Source organism: Elgaria multicarinata, chromosome 9, assembly GCF_023053635.1.
Source record: "Elgaria multicarinata webbii isolate HBS135686 ecotype San Diego chromosome 9, rElgMul1.1.pri, whole genome shotgun sequence".
Lineage (NCBI taxonomy): Eukaryota > Metazoa > Chordata > Lepidosauria > Squamata > Anguidae > Elgaria > Elgaria multicarinata.
The window spans coordinates 63,541,501-63,561,488 of record NC_086179.1 but is presented as its reverse complement, the minus strand read 5'-3'; the positions used below and the strand labels follow the sequence as shown (position 1 = coordinate 63,561,488).

The following is a 19,988-nucleotide window of genomic DNA, read 5'->3' as shown; positions in this document are numbered from 1 at the left end:
GCTGTAAGCCAGCCCAGCCCGAGGATTCAGCTGGGCCTGGGCGGGCAAGATGGCGCCCCGCGCCCGCCCAGCTGAAACGAAGCCAAGGACGCCAAGGACGCTGGGGTGGGGATGGGGCAGCTCCACGTTCGAACTTCCGGAACGCGCCCGGGAGAGAGAGAGAGAGAGAGAGAGAATGTATGGGTGAATGGGGTGCATGGGGTCTTTGAGTGAATGCATGTGTTCATTATTATTATTATTATTATTTATTTATATAGCACCATCAGTGTACATGGTGCTGTACAGAGTACAACAATAAAATAGCAAAACCCTGCCGCATAGGCTTACATTCTAATAAAATCATAATAAAACAATAAGAAGGGGAAGAGAATGCACCAAACAGGCACAGGGTAGAGTAAAACTAACAGTATAAAAGTCAGATCAAAATCAATTTTTAGAAGCTTTAGAAAAAAGAAAACTTTTTAGCTGAGCTTTAAAAGCTGCGATTGAACTTGTAGTTCAATCATGCGTGTGTTTGTGGGTGAGGGAGGACGCATGAAAGAAGACACAGACACCAGAGCATTGGGTATAACTAGGGCCTCTTTTATTGAATAATTCTGTTAATCCAACCCTCCCCGGATCTGAGTGTGACAGTGCGGGAATCTCACATCTACTCAGGCCTACTGCCTGCCAAAGGGCGAGCCACTCTCCAGGCAAGAAGCCGTTTCACCGGCTCCCTGCCTGTACGACACTCTGAGAGTGTGGAGAGACCATCCCACTGCACCCCCCGCCCACTGCCATAAGGGACAGTGGGTAGATGCAGTCAGTATGGTCTCCAACTGCACGCCATAGCCTGACTCGCAAGCCGCACAACCCCGAGGAGCAGGTCCTCTGGCTATGCAGCTCACCGCCCAGGGTGCCAGTGGGCTCACCGTCCCTGTCTTAGGTTTAGATTCCCGCACCTTCCTGCCACAAAAGGGGACCAAGCCTCAGCTTAGGTCCCCTTTCCCCCACCGACCAGGGAAAAAATCCCGCAGTCCCACACTCAGATCCTGCAGGAAATTATCATTTCCTGCATCGGAAAGGTGGACTCCATCTGCCCTATAAAGCTCTGTTCTGTCCGGTGCAATATCGGGGTGCGGGATGACCCATCCCCGCTTTCCCCACAAAACTCTCTAATTTCTCTGTTCACCTTGTGAACCGCCCTATTTAAACCTTTAATATTAAGTCCCTCACGCCAATGGCGCCGAGGCAACATGCAAGACCAGACGATCCACGACAGTGGCCATCGTCTCCAAATATATTCGAAATCCTCTTCAGCCTGTATAATCACGGCCTTTCCTTTTAGAAGGCCTAAATCATTGCCTCCCAGGTGAATCACCAACACCTGTGGAGGGCCAAACTTAACCTCAAATTGTGATAGAGTATGAAATAGACCTCCCCATCTCAAACCTCGCCGTCCAACCCAGTGAACGACGGCTGCCAGTCCAAGCCTCAGCAAAGACCCATGTCTGTCTGAGACGCTCTGTGACTGGCCCAGAACACCACTGTGTTCACATTAGAATCAGGGGAGGTTCCAATCTTGTATGAAATAGACCTCCCCATCTCAACCTCGTCGTCCAACCCAGTGAACGACGGCTGCCAGTCCAAGCCTCAGCAAAGACCCATGTCTGTCTGAGACGCTCTGCGACTGGCCCAGAACACCACACTGTGTTCACATTAGAATCAGGGGAGGTTCAAATCTTGACTCAAAATCTGGTGGAAATAAAAACATTAATTCCATATCCAATTAGTAACGGACATAGGTCTTGAAGGCTCTGGAACGCCATCTACCTATGGCCCCAATCTTTGTTTCAGGCATCCCGGCCACTGCCGCTGTAGTTGCCGCTCCAATTTGGAAGGGGTGTGTTCCAAATTGGCAATTATCTAGTCCCGTAGCCTGTAACACCTTCTTGTCTACAGACCAAAACTGGAACTCGGTCACTGGGGACTTGTCCACCTGTCGGAATGGTAGCCCTGCCGAGTCTTCTAGTAAACAAGGCTCTCATTGCTGCTACTGGGCAAATTTCAAAACATCTAGCAGACGCTATTATACTAGAGTCTCTAGCTTTCTGATCCATCTTAGATTGCCTAAGGGCAATCCTAATCTCGTCCCCGAGAATTGAATGTCCTTAATTTGAAAAGCTTTGTTAGACACGTCCTTCATAGAGAATGCCAGTACCTCGCTAACTTGGAACACACTAAAAAACATTATCAAGGCACTGGCATGAAATAAATCCTGTTCATAAGGTGATGAACATATTGCTATCTACTGTTGACGTAGTCCCAACAGTATATCCAGGTTATTTGGCTTGCGTTTGCCGGAAGGGGCTGGAGCAATTCCAGCCCCAGCCCTCAAGCGCACGCTTGAGTCTAGTGTCCGAGGTGTGTGCCCTCGAACTCCATAGTCTTAGCCTCAAATGACAAAAAAAATGCCAATTTCCATTTCAAAGTCCCGATGGCTACGCCTCTACTGTGCGAAGCCACGTGGAACTGCATTATGTGGTCCATGGGAATAGGCCATTGAGCTGCTAAATCTGAGGAGATCAGAAAAGCATCGAATTCTCTACCTGCGCGCTCATGTAGCGCTCTGGTACATGGGGCTACAGACCTGTTCATGGCTTCCAACGCTTTGTCCCTCCAAGATCCCCAAGTATCTGGGCATGGGATCTGGAAACTATCTATCTGCTGGGGCCAATTCCGGGAACCTGGAAATCCGGTTGCGCGACAAGGCATCAGCAATTCCATTATCTAGCCCGGGAACATGCCTTGCATAAAATGTGATATTAAACTGGAGGCAAAGGAGCATCAAAGCTCTGACTAGTCTCATTACTCGCTTGTTTGGAAAATAGAATTGACAACCTGCATTGTGGCTTGGTTATCACACCGAAGTGTATGGATGAATTGGAAAGGAGGTCAGCCCACTGCCAGACTGCTATGACAATAGGAAAAATTCCAGCAAGGTCTTCTTCTCTCTAACTCATTGGCCATTGTTGAGCGCACCAGCGTTCATTAAGGATCACTCTGAAGCCATATGACCCAGACGCATCTGAGTGCCGTTGTAACTGAACTTCTAGAAGAAAGTCAGCACTCAAAAAGGAATGCCATTGAATTGGTTCAAAAAAGACGCCTATACCACCAGGTCAGCTCTCCTTTCAACCAATACCTGTATGCGATGAAGGGGTCGCTTGACCCCTTTCATCGCATCGTATAATAGCCTGGACGATGCCTTTCAAGGTGCTATCACTCTGTAGGCAAAATTCAGGTAGCCTGTCAGCTCCTGAAGTTGCCTCATAGTGATCTTATGGGCCTTGGATATGGTTTCTACGAGGTCGTTGAGATATTCTAGCTTATCTCTGGGCAGACTGCAAGACTGCTTACTGAAATCCAGCAAATCAATCGATATTCTCTCGGGGATTTCTTGGGCACATTGCCCAGGTAAGAAAGCCTCGAACGAGGCAGGGGAGGTTGCGCAAAAAAGGGTCTAAAACCCTACAAGCAATCACTTCCTTTAGAATTCCCCCCCCCTCGAACCAGATCCTCCATTGAATTAATGGAAGCCTGATTCTTAGAAACTTGGATCGGAGGACCCTGAAAAGGAATTCTAAAGCCAAACATAAACTTCTCGAAAAGAAAAGACGCGACATCCTGAGGTATATAATCGCGTAAAGCTAAGGATAGTTCGGGGTCTTAATTGGGCTGGGGCCCTTTGTAACAGGGCTGGATACATTGGGCTTGTTACTAGGGCGGAATTCCATTCCACCCTTCTTGATCTTGGGACATCCAGAGTATGGGTGATCCCCACCACAAATAGAGCATTCATACTTGAACTTGCACTGTGTCCGCGCACACGTGCCCTTGGAGTTAAACTCCCCACACAATAATCGGGGCTGAACTGATTGCTCATCATGCCCTTTATGCTGAAAGGGGCCATCCGGGCGTGACAGAATATGCCCACTATCCGCTCTTTCGCCAGAGATTAGTCTAGCTGGGGTCATAAATTGTAGCCATAAATCTGGCTCTTACACGTCCCGTTTAACTTCTAGGTTAAACTGGGCCTTCAATCTGAAAAGCCTCATCCTACCCCAGCCATGCTGGGCATACATATTCAGTATAACATCTAAATTATCCAAACATTTAATTAACACTGTTGCCTTTTCGTGGTGCTTCGATAAAGCCACTCTTATGAATATTATATATCCGGCCAACTAATTGGCCCAGGTTCTCTCAACCTTTCTCTTCTTATTACGCTCCTGATTTCTCTCATTGTTATTATCTTTGTCTTTCTGTTCTTCCTCTCTAAATAAGAGAGAGACAGATCAAAAAATCACCCTTTCAAATCTTTCTTTGGTGGCATGTAATAGATGACATCCGATAGGCGTAGAAATTGCTCTATAAGGGTATTACACCGCTTAGCAGAGGAATAAGGATCACACCTTGGCTCCTCTTTATTGGTTTCTAATTCAGTTTGTATAGTTTACGAAGGTCAAATTGGCACAGGAGCAGTGCATTCAATAATAGGGGTTGCAGATGTCTGGGTCTCAGAAACTGCTTGCTTGGTAGAAGTGGGTGTGGGTTGCCAAACAGACACACATGCTTCTGGGGTTGCCTGCAGAGGGGTTTCAAATTCCTGTGTATCTCCTAACTCAATGGGTCTAGAAAAGGCCAGACTGGGCTCATGGCCCACGGAGGCATTCCCCCAAGTGCAACTGGTGGACGTGTATGACCTGCTGTGGTGCACTGATACTCACTACGTGAGGACTTGCAGATGATGCCAAGGTGGACATGGCCACCGCTGCAGGGTTCTGTAACTTGGGAAGCCTCAAAAGCTTGCACTGAAGTTGACTCGTCTTGTGTGACGTCTGCTGCTTGCACCACAGAAGATTGTTCTGAAAAAGTAACTACAGATAAATCACTAGCTCTTTTACTCTTCTGCTTATTACCCTTGTATTTCGTATACCTTGCTTTCAGTTGTTGTTTGAGGGCTGCATTGTCTTGCTATAAAACAGCAATGCGTTGTAAAACCAAGGACCAAGAATGTAAGCCTATGTGGCAGGGTCTTGCTATTTACTGTTTTACTCTGTACAGCACCCTATACACTGATGGCGCCCTACAAATGAACAACAACAATAACAATAATTGAAGATTCTTCATCGTCAGATGAAGATGACGATGGTACTAGGATAGGGCGCTTTGCAGGCAAACTAGGTGCATTGCCCTTTCCACTACTCCCCCCACAACCTTACTTGGGAGGCATGTAACAGAAAATAATAATCATAATAATAATAAATTAAATTTAATCCTAATTTAAACCAAGTAAAATTTAATGAGATAGCCAATAATAACTAGTTTAAAATATAAATCTACAGTGTTAAAAAAAAAAAAAAAAAAAATTAAACCAATTAATTAATTATGAATTAATTAAAATTTAATACAATAATTCCATTAATTCAGAGATCTACTTAGGACAGCTATTAATTAAATCAATTAATTCGAATTAACCAATCGATTTTAATTAAACCAAACTTGAAAAATTAAATTCAGTTAATTTGATTCAATTAAACTCGACTAATTTCAACTTCCAATTCAAATTGGTGATCCTAAACCATTATCATTATTACTATCCACCTACATAGCAACATCAATGCACATGGCACTGTAAATCGAATAAACAGCCAAATAAAATTAAAACAAACTTAACTACTCAATGGAAAATTATTCAAGGCCGCCAAATAAAACTAAATGTATTAATTTAACTAGAAAACTTAAAGAAATTTAAACAGAAACAAACACTGGCAAACTGCCTAAGGCAGGGGTGTAAAACAAAAGCGAAACTAGACTTAAATTATTCAAACCCAGAGGAAGCTCAACTCTTCTTAACTTCAACAATATGACTGTTCTTAAGGCATTCAAAACCAAATGCCCCCTGCCGCGGGGCAAACGAGCTAAATGAATCAGGGTTCGCACACAACTCCAAATAACAAGAGCAGGGCACTTCACTAAAATAAAGGGAGAAAAGCGGGAACGATGTAATACAAAGAATAAGGAGGCTGAGATTAGGTACGGGATACTAGCGTGTGGCAAAGTTCCCCGAGGACGGGCAATCGTTGGTGATATAGATGAACCAGGCCGTACCAACGCACCTCACTGGGAGACTTATCCCAAAGCTGCAGCATACCCCGTACTGCGATAAGGCTGGGCGAAGAGCCCGCCCGAAGGCCGCCCTGCCTCACCCCGCTCCCTTCAAACCACCCCCTTTTGCTCCAAACCACTTTAAATTAATGAGTCAACGCCGCTCGTACGAGCCGCCGCGCTTCTCAGGTGCTTGCTGCGGGAAACGACGACGCCTGGCCTCAGAGTCGCCGCCGCTGCCAAGAGAGCCTCCTCGCCCGAGCTGCCTGATAGCCAGCCGAAAAACCAAAAGAGGCCGAGCCTCGGGCGGTGCAGCTTTTATAGCCGCGGCGCCGCCCTAAGCACACGAGGCTCGCACCCAGAGCCACGTGAGTTCTTGCTCCTTTCCAGCCCCTCCCAACCCACAACTGTTGCCTTCCCGCCCAAACTTTCAGGTTGGGCGGTAAGCCTATTTGTTTGGAGTGAGTGATGCTGAGTGTGTGCGTGTGTGTGTGTGTGAGTTGGGGGGATGATTTGGAGGTGATATTCCTATTAAATAATGCACTTTAGACCCATAGACGTTCCTTTCCCATTTGTTTGCTATAATTGGCATGATGTATTTCTTGCACTTTAAAATAATTTAGCAGTTTCAAGTTTTGTGCTTCTTATTTTTTCCAGGAAACATATGTTCTTAAAAATCAAAGTTGGCATTTTTTGGTGTGTGTGTGTGTGAAAGTAGCTCACCTTGCCTAGGGTGCAAAATCATCTGGCACCGGCCCTGGCCGTGTTAATTAACACACTTTAAATGGGCTTAAATTTTTTAGAGTGCAAGTGAATAGACTCCTAAAAACATTGGGCTTGCATTAGAGTATTATCATTTCAGAAACAGCAGAGGAGTGAGCGAAATATATAAAATATTGTTAGAAAAGGAGTTAAGGGATAGCTCAGGGAAAATGGTATGGGAGACAGATTTGAAGGTACAAATAGGGCGACAGAGATGGGAGGGACTATGGAAACAAAGAATGTTGAGAAATATGTCAGTGAGAATAAAGGAGAATTATTTTAAAATTTTGTGGAGGTGGTACCTAACCCCGATAAGATTGAATAAGATAAATGATCAGCATTCAGCAAATTGTTGGAGAGGATGTGCGGAAAAAGGAACGTATTTACATATGTGGTGGGAATGCAGATATGTACAAAGATTATGGAAGATGGTGTTTTTAGAAATTGAAGAAATAGTGGGAATGAAAATAGAACAAACACCAAAGATTTCATTACTGTCACTATTTGAAGATTTAAAATGTGGAAAAGAAACTAAAGAGTTGATATCGAGTTTGCTGACTGCAGCACGATTGATGGTAGCTAGGAACTGGAAGATTCAAGGGGAATATTTTATTGAAGAATGGTATAAAGAAGTATGGGATATAGCTATTAATGATAAACTGACTTGTAATATTAAGTGGAGAAAAGGCATAACTAAAATAAATGAGTTTGAAGGAATCTGGAAACAGTTCCTAATATTTGTGTTTACTAAGGGAAGTGGGAAACCGCCAGTAGAAGAAACGATAAGATTTTGGAATCAGGAATAGATCCCGAGGTGGGGGGTGCACTTTTGTGTTAAGAATGATTATGTTGTAGTATGATAATTTATAGGTAATAACTATTCAACATATATGTACTCAACGTTTATTCAATATGTATGTAGCAGATGTTTGATTTTTTTTCTATTTTTTATTACTGTAATGTTATATGTTTAATTAATGTAGAAAATATTTTTTTTTTAAAAAAAAAAAAGAAACAGCAGAGGAGTGACTAATAATGAAGATGCGGTACAATGCTGTTCGATAACACTTTGCAATAAACAGTTGTTTTCTAGAAGACTAAGAGCTAGAAATAAATTTAAAAGAAATAAAGCAGAAGAGCCAGTGCAATCACAGGATTACAAATTTCTAGAACATTATTATTATTATTATTATTTATTTATATAGCACCATCAATGTACATGGTGCTGTACAGAGTAAAACAGTAAATAGCAAGACTCTGCCGCATAGGCTTACAATATGTTCTAGAAATATGTTCAGTTGATATAGGGGCAGGGTCTATAATGAATAGTTATTAAATAACAGTTGAAATAATGTACTCGATGAGTGAAAGACGTTAATGGAAATGTTAAGAACCAAGCTTTCACAGCTGCATTATGGGCGGGCTTATGCCACAAAACCTGTATTTCTTTGAGTGATGCTATTTCTTTTTAGCTGGTCTTAGAAATTGCTGCTCTCTCTCCAAACCAAGCAAGCAGTTGGGTCCTAAGAGGAAAGACAGTACTGTGGACGTTGTATGATTCTGGCACTAGTTAGAGACAAATAGCCTTCTCTTGTGATTTTTCAAAGGATTAACGTTTTGTATTCTTGGGGATTGGATGATAGAAGAGTCTGGTTTTTTTTTAAGACACTAGCAATACAAATGGAAGAACAGAGTTGGCAAGCAGTTAGAAAACTGCTTTTCAAAGACACATATTTTTTGCTGGTGTTTTCATCATTACTTTGTACCTTTCTCTGGAACATCACATACAGATTTGCTCTCAACGGCCTGTTCTTTATCAAGACAAATCCTTCATCTGATTGAGCAAGGCAGTTCTTGTGTCTAGAAATTGATACTTGGTAGAATTCTTAAGTACGATTACCTGTGGAAGTGCAAGTTTGCAGACTTGTCTCCTGTCACTTTGTACTATGTAAAGGGATGTCCTGTCACTAGGTAAAACCCAACAGGCTGCTACTGTCACACATTCAAGAGAGTTGATCAGTTGTATGGTTCCTGCTGCTGCTGATAAGACGTAAGCTGTAGGCAATGTGGATAGCACCTTACAAATTATGCTTCTGATCCACTGCCTGTGAAATTCTTAGTATACATTCACTAGTACTTCGGGCGTAGAGATGTTGCTTTTTCTATTAAGCAAGGGGTAAACTGGCTCATAGGATGCGAGGCAGATTTTTGATGCCTGGTGTAGATTTTCTGAATGTTTAAAAGTGAAGGATAATAATGTAACAACACATGAATGATTTGTTACTTAAGGTCCCTTTTCCAGGTTTTGGTTTTTGTAATTAAAGGACCTTTAGTTGCATGGAATGTTAAAATAATGGATCTTATTTAAAATAAATTAGTGGCAATAAACACCTTGTGAAGGTGTTTTTTTTAAATACTACTACTACTACTAATAATAATGGGACAGTACAACAAACCAGGTAACAAAGATTTCTTAAAAAAAATAGTGAACACTATATTTACTCTCACGGTTATTGTGTCAATATTGTTGATTTTTTTTAGGATGTGTGTGTCTGTCATTATCTAATTTCTTATTCTAAGGGGAAAGTAGGTTACGTTAATGCAGGACTGACTTCAGAGAGTTGTGATGCCAGGAATTTCTTATGATCCAAAGACTGACAAAGAGTCTGCCGTACCTCCATGGCCACTTTGCATCCCAGAAAGGCAGAGGCAGTCCTCCTTTTCCAGATTGAAGGCTGGCTTTGAGGGAAGCCTTACTCCCTCAAAATAAAGATGCTGGCACTGAGTTGTTGTTCCCATTTTACTCAGTATAGCTTGTCTCACACTAACCTGCTCATCACTGTATTATGTGAAAAGGAGAGTCAAAGTCCCAGGATGTATAAAAAAGTAAAAACCTCAGAGTATTCCAGTGTGTTTCAGCCCTGAACCATATATTTGCTGTGACACCAGTCACAGGATTTAATCTTGGAGACATACATTTTTCAGAGATATCTGCAGGCTACATTTTTAAAATATATATACATAGATGCAGTTGCAATATGTATAGGAAGTTTAATAAAATATTTTAAAATGTTTTGTTTAGAAGTGTAAACAAATGTGTACCGCGTTGCCCACTTTTTGTACAGCCCCTGAAGAAGGCCCAGACGTACAGGGCTGAAAGGTGTTGGACTACTCCGAAGAATACAACTTTAGTTTTACATCCTGGGACTTTATCTCTCCTTTGCCCTTACTAAGATCACCAATGATCTCCTTACTGCCAAGTCTAAAGGCCATTATTCCGTTCTTATTCTCCTTGATCTAACTGCAGCCTTTGACACGGTTGATCATGATCTTCTCTTAGATTCCCTTCATGACCTTGGATTTTGTGGCTCTGTCTATAACTGGTTTGCCTCCTATCTAGCGGGTCGCTCTTTCAGCGTGTTGACTAATGGCAGCTCGTCTTCCTCCTTTCCCCTTTCAGTAGGGGTTCCGCAAGGCTCGGTGCTTGGCCCGTTGTTGTTTTCCTTATACATGTTGCCCTTGGGCAAGCTTATTCAATCTCATGGTCTCCAATATCATCTGTACGCCGATGATACACAACTATATCTGTCATCTCCGGAACTTTCTCCTGATGTTCACGATCGTATCTCGGCATGTCTTTCAGATATCTCAGCTTGGCTGCTTCATCGTCGCTTGAAGCTTAACATGGCAAAGACTGAATTGCTTGTTTTTCCTCCTAAACCTTCTCCTCATCTCTCATTCTCTCTTACTGTCAATGATGTTACGCTTACTCCGGTCAAGGAAGCTCGTAGCCTTGGCTTTATCTTCGACTCCTCGCTCTCCTTTATTCCTCATATTGAGGCAGTAGCTAAATCTTGTCGATTTTTCCTGTATAATATTGCCAGGATTCGATCATTTTTGTCTGTCTCTTCTGCCAAGACGCTTGTTCATGCACTGGTTATTTCACGGTTGGACTACTGCAACCTTCTTCTCTCTGGCCTTCCTTCTTCTCACATCAGCCCGTTGGTTTCTGTTCACCACTCTGCCGCAAAGATCATCTTCTTAGCACGCCGCTCCGACCATGTTACTCCGCTTCTGAAATCTCTTCATTGGCTTCCAATTCACTTCAGAATCCAATATAAACTTCTCCTGTTAACCTTCAAAGCTTTTCACGGTCTAGCTCCTTCCTATCTCTCCTCTCTCATCTCACACTATTGCCCCGCTCGTGCTCTTCGCTCCTCTGATGCCATGTTTCTCGCCTGCCCAAGGGCCTCTACTTCCCTTGCTCGGCTTCGTCCATTTTCGTCTGCTGCCCCTTACGCCTGGAACGCTCTTCCAGAACATTTGAGAACTACAAGTTCAACCACAGCTTTTAAAGCTCAACTAAAAACTTTTCTTTTTCCTAAAGCTTTTAAAACTTGATGTTGTGCAGACTTCTACTGTTACTTTCTACTGTTAGTTTTTCCCTACCCTGTGCCTGCTTACCCTTCCCTGTACCTGTTGGCATTCTCTTCCCCTCCTTATTGTTTTACTATGATTTTATTAGATTGTAAGCCTATGCGGCAGAGTCTTGCTATTTACTGTTTTACTCTGTACAGCACCATGTACATTGATGGTGCTATATAAATAAATAAATAATAATAAATAATAATAATAATTGCACCATGTGATTTTGGATGTTTTCCAGTCTTGTCTGACTTTCATCACTGCACCATGACTTACGATGTCCTCAAAAATCCCCTGAGAACTTTTGACTTATAAAAGTTGTTTAAATTTGCAGAGCCGCTGAGAATATGACTTAAGAGGCCACCTTAAACCTCATCTCGGTGCCCCTCCTTGGGCCATCTCTGACAGCAAGCTTATGTAATGCCTTCAAGAGAGCCTTGATTATTTTTCACACTATTTCTTGCAGTGCCTCAGATCCCTGCTCTCCTATTAATCAACGTTATCCCTATTGCTAGAAGGCACGGAGCATAAGTAGTTTAGTGACTCAGACATGTCTGTCACTTTTCCCAGCAAAATAACTTTCCAGTTCTCCACATTAGATTTTCCCTCCTTATGCTGAAATAGGAGCAAATGCCCAGATGTTGGTTCCCTACTGCAGTATGCTAGTGATTATTTTCCAGTGTGTTCAAAATCTGAATGAAGTGCACAACCTCTCTGCTTATAAAAACACTAGTTTTGGGCTGTTCTTTAAGGATCAAACTAGACAGCCTGGGTCTTGTCCAATTTATATATTACTATAAGGCAGATGGGACATACAATTTAAAGTGCAAACTTGGTGGGAAGGGGAGCTGAATCTTCCCCTTGCCTAGATATCCTGGTCTGTGTTACTTTCGATTTTGGAACCCACCAGAAAAAACTTTAGTAGAAGCAGCACAGCACCATGTTCATGAGATGAAAAGGCACAGACAGGGGGAGAATTAACCTCACCACCCATACTGCACTTCAAATCATTCCCCTTATGGTTTTATCTGGAATAATGAAGTAAGAAGGACCAAAGGCTCATCTAATCCTGCATCTCTCAGTGACCAAACAGATCACGCTGGGAGACCACAAACAGGACATGAAGATGATAGGCTTCTCCCAGTGATGCTCTAGCATGCAGCTTCAAGATCTGGAGATCCCAAATAAACACTGTGACTAATAGCAATTAATAGATCTATTCTCTGCCAATCTAGATTCAGCAGCAATCCTGATTTTATGAACTTTCCCATCTTAAGATGATCCCACCATCTGAATCGGCCTTTCTTAGCTGGTGACCTCCATCTGTTTTGCACTACAACTCCCATCAGGCAGCATGGTCAATGGTGAGGGATGATGGGAATTGTAGTCAAAACATCTGGAGGTCACAAACTTGTTTAGTGATGCAGGAAAGAGCTTTCTTCATGCTGTTGCAAATCCCCCTCCCTAAGACATCTGCCTGTGATGGTTGTTGTACACCCGACCAGAGCAACTTTCCTCCCCCAGCAAACTTTGGACTATTCCAACTGCTCAAACTACTTGCAGATTTTTAATGTTTCCTTTTTTAAAAAAAAACAACCACCAGTTTCTGTGGATGTTACTGATTGATTGATTAATTATTATTTTTTTAAAAGTGCTCATAAGCTACCTTAGAGATATTTTATTGAAAGGTGGTCTATAAATGTTTTTACCAATGATAAACACACAGGTCTGCTGTTGTCACATACAGCTTGACCTTTAAGCACGAACAATTTGACTGTTTTAAAGTGTGTCAGCGTGCCATCATGTACTTTAAGAAAAGAGTGAACTGTAAGGGGTGCACTTTACTGCACTAACTGATAGTCAGAATCTGCTGTTGCTATGAGTCAGACAGAGTCTGCTGCTATGAACACTCTGTTTTGTCAGCGTTGCCTGTAGAAGTTCTGATATCAGCTGCCCTTGCCAGATTCAGCATGGGCAATTATAAATGCAAAATTATTGTAGTGTGCATTCGCTAGAGTGTAATAAAATCTGTTGGACTTCTGTCCCTATAGGTAGTTGCTAAAGAAATACTCCTGGCTTTTCAATATGAGCTGCAAATATGCACGTTGCTTTAACAAAGATAAACTCTTTGTTTAATGCTTTGTAAAGCAACATGAGAAACAGCCTTCATTTTGGCAATATGAAGAAAGGATGCAATTGCTGATCAGTTTGTCTAACATTCCATGCTGAAAGTGAACTTTGTCAGATAGACAGATGTCTGTAATGATCAATAGGAAGTGAGACTTAATTTGTACCGGGCCTCAGCCTGCTATCCTTGAGGTGCTGGCATATAATGCTAAAATGCCTCTGCATGGAATATATTAATCTCTCAACCAAATAACTCCAGATCATCCATTCATTTTTCAGGGTTAAGGGACCGACCTTCCCGCGACAAAACGGCATGGTTTTCCGCCATTTTTATAAAAAGTAACTAGTCTTGTGTATCTGAAATTGAAAAAGCAGTATTTGCACAATCTTCTTGACTGCTTAAAATATATTGCTTTCTGAAGGCCACTCCACTCTGTATTTTCCAATACAGAGATTCCTCTCATGTGAGGAAAAGTGTTTATTTCATAATGTATGAATGCAGCACAAGTATTTTTTTTAAATCCATTTGCATGCATTTATGCAGAGACTGGCAGAGAAGAGAGAGGTGCTCCTGCTTTGTACATGATGACAAGGTTTTCCCGGTGAAAGTACTGGAACCCCTGATGACGTTATCTTTTGCTACCTGTGTTTTTAAAAAAACAAAACAAAACTTCGGTGTGGGAAAATAATAAAAAATTACAGCCAATACATTTCACAATGAAATAATAGTCAGCTTCCAGTCCAAAATTAATGATAGAGAATAATCTGCAGGACTAGTTTGAAGTAATTCTCTTATTGATTCTTTCCAAATGATTTTCAAATGCAAGTAGAGAAATGTAATGTTGAAAGTGTACAGTCCTGCATTGAAATCAGTTTGAACACAGTTGGATGTATCCTTAGAATGATCTGAATGATATGAGCATGACTCCTTATGTACATTTATTTAATAGCATCGGTTTGTTATTCTTATCTACAAGTTGTTTTCAATTACCCCACCTTTTACTTTAAGTCTTACTTAAAGAAGCCATGCCTCTTCTCTATTGTGTGTGATCCTTAGAATTGGAGTGCTGCTCCAAGAAGAGTAGAAGGCCTGGCAGGCTGAAGGTTGTTTTGTTTTAAGTGTGCAGTTGGACACAAAATCTGCAGTTGGGGGAAAATGTGCAGTTGGAAATCTGATAATGCGCTGTTGAAAAAAGTGGTGAAAAAAATAAGACATGTGTTGTGTGAATGTGTTTATTAAGAACTTAACAATAGACAAAGTCAGGGATAGCATGTAACACAAATTATATAAAATGCAAGTGAAAGAGCCCTTGATGGTGCGACTGATGTTGTTGGGTCCTGTGGCAGTGTTGCAGAGTTGGCACTTGGGTCTGTTGCATGGTCTGGTCCCTGTCCTGTGTACTATTACTGGTTAGTATCTGATTCAGGTTGGGAGGTTGTCTGTAGGCCAGGATTGGTCTGCCTCTCAAGTCTTGTGAGAGAGAAGTATGTGTGCTGATGATGGGTTGGAGTTCACTGATGATCCATTGCAGTGGTTTCAATTGGGAGCTGTAAGTGGCAACCAGTGGTGTACTTCTCTTGGTCTGTCGTCCTTCCTGGGTATACGTCAATCTGTCTTTAAGTTTAAAGTGCTACTAGTATTGATGATAATCGGTCCAGTCTTGAAAGAGAAATAATGTGGTTGGCTTAGGCGGTTGTGTGTCTTACAGGGCATTTGTGCAGTTGGAAAATTTGCTTTAAAAAAAACCCTGGCAGGCTGCACACTTCAACATATGTAGCAAGAGCATATTTATAAATTGGTGATGAGGAAGAAACTTGATACATAAAGGCTCAGTAGCAAAATGGGTTCATTCTGGAAGTATGTCTGAATCTAAAATCAGCAGTAGGTATCACGATGCAAATCATTAATATAATAATAAAGGATAGCAAACCAATGGGGATTAAATTGCCCTGTAACCTCAGTTTGATCACAGATTCTACCCATTTGTTGTTGTTTATTCATTCATTCGCTTCCGACTCTTCGTGACTTCATGGACCAGCCCACGCCAGAGCTTTCTGTCGGCTGTCGCCACCCCTAGCTTCCCCAAGGTCAAGTCTGTCTCCTCCAGAATATCATCCATCCATCTTGCCCTTGGTCGGCCCCTCTTCCTTTTGCCTTCCACTTTCCCTAGCATCAGCCTCTTCGCCAGGGTATCCTGTCTTCTCATTATGTGGCCAAGTACTTCAGTTTTGCCTTTAATACCATTCCCTCAAGTGAGCAGTGTGGCTTTATTTCCTGGAGTATGGACTGGTTTGATCTTCTTGCAGTCCAAGGCACTCTCAGAATTTTCCTCCAACACCACAGTTCAAAAGCATCTATCTTCCTTCGCTCAGCTTTCCTTATGGTCCAGCTCTCGCAGCCATAGGTTACTACGGGGAATACCATTGCTTTAACTATGCGGACCTTTGTTGTCAATGTGGTGTCTCTGCTCTTAACTATTTTATCAAGTTTTGTCATTGCTCTCTTCCCAAGAAGTAAACGTCTTCTGATTTCCTGGCTGCAGTCAGCGTCTGCAATAATCTTTGCGCCCAGAAATACAAAGTTTGTCACTGCCTCCACGTTTTCTCCCTCTATTTGCCAGTTATCAATCAAGCTGGTTGCCATAATCTTGGTTTTTTTGAGGTTTAACTGCAACCCAGCTTTTGCACTTTCTTCTTTCACCTTTGTCATAAGGCTCCTCAGCTCCTCCTCACTTTCAGCCATCAAAGTGGTGTCATCTGCATATCTGAGATTGTTAATGTTTCTTCCTGCGATTTTAATACCAGCCTTGGATTCATCAAGCCCAGCACGTCACATGATGTGTTCTGCATACAAGTTGAATAGGTAAGGTGAGAGTATACAACCCTGCCGTACTCCTTTCCCAATCTTAAACCAGTCCGTTGTTCCATGGTCTGTTATTTCCGTTGCTACTTGTTCATTATACAGATTCCTCAGGAGGCAGACAAGATGACTTGGTATCCCCATACCACCAAGAACTTGCCACAGTTTGTTATGATCCACACAGTCAAAGGCTTTAGAATAGTCAATAAAACAGAAATAGATGTTTTTCTGGAACTCCCTGGCTTTCTCCATTATCCAGCGGATATTGGCAATTTGGTCTCTAGTTCCTCTGCCTTTTCTAAACCCAGCTTGTACATCTGGCAATTCTCACTCCATGAATTGCTGGAGTCTACCTTGCAGGATCTTGAGCATTACCTTGCTGGCATGTGAAATAAGTGCCACTGTCCGATAGTTGGAACATTCTTTAGTGTTTCCCTTTTTTGGCATGGGGTTATAAGTTGATTTTTTTCCAGTCTGATGGCCATTCTTGTGTTTTCCAAATTTGCTGGCATATGGCATGCATCACCTTGACAGCATCATCTTGCAATATTTTAAACAGTTCAGCTGGGATACCGTCGTCTCCTGCTGCCTTGTTACTAGCAACAATTATTCTTAAGGCCCATTCAATCTCACTCTTCAGGATGTCTGGCTCTAACTCACTGACCACACCGTCTGAGCTATCCCCGATATTATTATCCTTCCTATACAGATCTTCCGTATATTCTTGCCACCTTTTCTTGATTTCTTCTGCTTCTGTTAGGTCCTTGCCATCTTTGTTTTTGATCATACCCATTTTTGCCTGGAATTTACCTCCGATGTTTCTAATTTTCTGGAAGAGGTCTCTTGTCCTTCCTATTCTATTGTCTTCTTCCACTTCCGCACATTGCTTGTTTAAAAATAATTCCTTATCTCTTCTGGCTAACCTCTGGAATTTTGCATTTAATTGGACATATCTCCCCCTATCACTGTTGCCTTTTGCTTTCCTTCTTTCTTGGGCTACTTCCAGTGTCTCAGCAGACAGCCATCTTGCCTTCTTGGTTTTCTTTTTCTTTGGGACGTTTTTTGTTGCCACCTCTTGGACAATGTTGCGAACTTCTGTCCATAGTTCTTCCGGGACCCTATCTACTAAATCTAGTCCCTTAAATCTATTCTTCACTTCCACTGCATATTCATTAGGAATATTAGTGAGCTCATATCTAACTGATCTGTGGCTCTTCCCTATTCTCTTTAGTTTGATTCTAAATTGTGCAATAAGAAGTTCGTGATCTGAACTACAGTCAGCTCCAGGTCTTGTTTTTACTGTTTGTATAGATGTCCGCCACCTTTGGCTGCAAAGGATGTAGTCAATCTGATTTCGGTGTCGGCCATCTGGTGAAGTCCATGTATAAAGCCGTCTTTTCGGTTGTTGGAAGAGAGTGTTTGTTATGCACAGTGAGTTGTCCTGGCAGAATTCTATCAGCCTATGTCCCGCTTCATTTTGTTCTCCTACACCATGCTTACCTGTAATTCCAGATGTCATTTGACTACCCACCTTAGCGTTCCAGTCTCCTGTAACGAAAATAACATCTCTTTTTGGTGTATTATCCAGTAGGTGCTGCAGATCCTCATAGAACTGATCTACTTCTGCTTCTTCAGCATCTGTGGTTGGGGCATATATTTGGATCACTGTGATGTTAAATGGCTTACCCTGAATTCGAATTGAGATCATTCTATCATTTTTTGGATTGTATCCAAGCACTGCTTTAGCCACTTTATTATTAATTATGAAGGCTACTCCATTTCTTCTGTGATCCTCTTGTCCACAGTAGTAGATCTGGTGGTGATCTGATGTGAAGTGGCTCATTCCAGTCCATTTCAGTTCACTGACTCCCAATATATCAATATTTAATCTTGACATCTCACCAATAACCACATCCAATTTGCCCTGGCTCATAGATCTTACATTCCAGGTTCCTATGGTGTGTTGATCTTTAGAACATCGGATTCGTCGTTCACCACCAGCACCGTCGGCCGCTAGCCGTCCTTTCGGCTTTGAACTAGCTGGCAAAAGCAAACATGTTGACTGCAAGCAAAATGAACACAAATTAAGGGTATGCCTTATATACTATATCCCAACTATAGTTATATCATTAATAAGCCCATATAAAAATAAAATGAAAACAAATAATAAAAATAGTACTGTGCTTGTAGCTGCAAAATTAACAATTTAGTATATGTGGTTAGCAAAACAAATTTGAAATTTGTATATTTTTTGTATAAGTAGATACGTAACAGTTTTCTGTAAGTTACCAGAGCCTGAAAAATAGCCTGTACTTGGAAATTTTTGAGAGAGGTAATACCCAGCAAGATTCCCATAAAAAACAACAAGGATATATCAGCCAGTGCCAAGCAGTTTAGAGATCAGTGTTCTTCACCACTGGCCAAATATTTAATTTAGCATGGAAATGGTGTGAAATTGTGTTTCAGAACATAAAATCTACAGGAAAATACAGCATTATTGTTTGTTCTGACATTAAAAACTGGCCACTTCCTGTAATTTCACATAAGAATTAACCATTGACATATCAACAAAGCTGGACAATAAATGGTGTTCTAAAAATCATTTTGAATAACAGATGTATAGTGGTTGTCACTGAAAAGCTCATAAATGATAGCAATTTATTTCTGTGCAAGCAATTGGAAAGACAATAATCTTTATTCTCAAAGGATAATTATTCCAGTGCCTTTCAGGGCAGCTGAAAACTCATTGAGGCAACATCCCATACTAGTTCTCTATTGCCATTAATGTATTGTAATGATACAGCCAAGCACCCATATGGACCATTGTGTTGAGATTCACAAATGGAGCTTCTCTGTCTCTGCTTGTTTTAATTAATGGATCAGCTCTGTATATGTCAGGAGATCCATGCAAGGAGTTGTCCTCTTATTTCGTGTGAATGGAGAAGTCTGCTCGTGCAAGATACAGTGCTTGTTTTGGAGTGCTTTCAGAAATGTGGATCGAGAGCACTGTATAAAAGCCATTTCCTTTTCTTTTCACTTTCTATCTGGGGAAAATACATATATTTAGTAAACCATGACACCATGGCATTTCTTTCTTACTTTTCCATCTTTCCCCAAAAGCTGAAGGCAGGTTTTATATTATATTATATCACATCCCAATCAACTCATTATCCTGACTATAGCTATCATATTGGGTCTTTGCATGGCTCAGTGGTGGAGTGCATACTTTATATAATGTCTCAAGTTTAGTCTATGGCATCTTCAGTCAGGGCTAGGAAAGACTCCTGACTGAAACCTTGGAAAGCTTCTGCTAGTCAGTGTAGACCAAGGATGGACAACTTATGGCTCTCCAGATGTTATTGAACTGCATTTCGCATCAGCCCTATCCAGCATAGTCAATGATGAGAGATGATGGTGTTGCAGATCAACAACGTCTGGCCACAATTTGCTCACCCTGGTGTAGTCAATATTGAGCTATGTGGGTCAATGGTCTGACTTGGTATAAGGCAGCTTCCTAGGTTCTGCATTCAAAATAATCTTCACAGTACTTTATTCATTCTTGAGAAATGTTGCAACTGTTTTAAAATAAGAAACATTCATATGTTGTGCTTCTTAACCTGTTGGATCTTTATAATAACAATTTTGAAATGAATTACAACAGTTT

At 41.6% G+C, this 19,988-nt stretch overlaps 1 protein-coding gene and 1 long non-coding RNA gene across 2 annotated transcripts in view; one reads left to right on the top strand and one right to left on the bottom strand.

Annotated features, from left to right (window-relative positions):
• Positions 1-19,988, top strand: part of IMMP2L (inner mitochondrial membrane peptidase subunit 2) — a 575,031-nt gene that overhangs the window by 172,252 nt on the left and 382,791 nt on the right. The gene's annotated exons all lie outside the window — the stretch shown is intronic.
• Positions 562-6,421, bottom strand: LOC134403655 (uncharacterized). Its single transcript, XR_010025829.1, has 2 exons — positions 6,321-6,421; positions 562-4,907 (listed from the first exon to the last, which is right to left on the bottom strand). It is a non-coding gene; the product is annotated as an uncharacterized LOC134403655 (long non-coding RNA).